Source organism: Nematolebias whitei, chromosome 16, assembly GCF_014905685.2.
Source record: "Nematolebias whitei isolate Nwh7 chromosome 16, NemWhi1, whole genome shotgun sequence".
Taxonomy (NCBI): Eukaryota; Metazoa; Chordata; class Actinopteri; order Cyprinodontiformes; family Rivulidae; genus Nematolebias; species Nematolebias whitei.
The window spans coordinates 4,580,285-4,581,846 of record NC_056513.1 but is presented as its reverse complement, the minus strand read 5'-3'; positions in this window follow the sequence as shown (position 1 = coordinate 4,581,846).

The following is a 1,562-nucleotide window of genomic DNA, read 5'->3' as shown; positions in this document are numbered from 1 at the left end:
GAGCTCTAGCTCCTAACAGAACATCCTGATGTGCTGTGCACGACACACAGTTTTGGTTCATGTGTCCAGCGGACCGGTCCATGTGTTTAAACCAGAACTGCATTTTGTTCTGAACTTCCTGTTGATCCACTTCATGTTTTTTACCTGAGACTGTGTCACATTTGTGTTTGCTTGTGGCACCCGGCATGCTGCTCGCTGACTTTTGGATGACACTTTCTGCAGAGCTGATTCCTCCCATTAGAAAAACAGAGTACCTGGGATGATAGGAGTAAAGAACGGGGGCATGTGAGTGGCAGGAAGGTGAGGGTGGAATTATATAGAGAACGAGATGGCAGCGTTAAAGAGGGATATTATGATGTGTACGTTTAGAGGGATGGGAAGAGGAAAATAACTGAAAACAACAACGATCATGAGTGGAAGATGGTGAACAAACTAAAGAGAAAAAGTAAAAAAAGAGAAACTAGACACGACAGAGAAGATGGTGATAAAGACGACAGCACTTAAGGACAAGTAGGAAAGAGAGAGGTCTAGACGGTGGAAAAAGGGGAGTAAATTGACTGCCGTGTGTCACACGGAAACAGTCCCTAATTGGCCAATCAACCGGCCACAGATTGAGGCTGCCGCTTTCTCTGACACCACTGCAACACCTGTACCTCTGACACACACCCCCACACACACACACACACCTTCAAACATAACACCTGCCACCATTACCACCACTTCATCTTCCCTCTCCATTTCTGATCTGTACTTTTAAGAACTCTTTGACAGAAGGAATGTGACAAAGGATGACAATAAGATTGAGAAATGGCAGGAGTAACAATAAATAAATACATAAATAAATTTATTATTGAGTAATAATGTAGATAAACAAGCCATAAAATTAATTATTTTGCATTCACATGCCCTACGAGCCAAATAATCTTTACAGGAAATACTAAACAAACAAGTAGACATACCGTTGCATTTGAATGTTTATTCTGAAAAAAAAAGTTTTGAATAAATGTACTAATCAGAAACCAAATCATGGCATTTGTTCCTTCTGTAGATCAGAAGCAATTGCACATTGACTAGGTAAAAATAAAAATAACAATGTATTTATGTATCTGTTGGTATTCAAATCTAAAGTATAAACTCATTTGGCACAAGTTTTATGTTACGTAAGAAAGCCCAAGATTGCAACATCTTTATTTTTTTCTAACGTAAAACTCAAATGTTATATTCCTGCTGTTAAAATATTATTTTGACTGTTTTGAGACTACTGACTGATAAACTATTAAATCAAGTTGCAATGATTTTGAACCTTAATACAGTCTGTGTTTAGTGTTTGTAAAACTGCAAGCTGCCAGTCTTCCACAGCCCCAAGATTTATGCCAACATGTCTACAATCCTTGTCTAAGTCCAGACATTTAAATCTGTCCAATTATTACAAGTAACATGTTGCCAGTTCTGGCAAACACCAGGCAGTATCCAGTTCTGGTGAGTAATACACGGTGTGGTGAAACTTCTGGTGTTTTTCAAAGTGTTTTGGGTTTTTGATCACACAGTTGCACCAAGGAGAA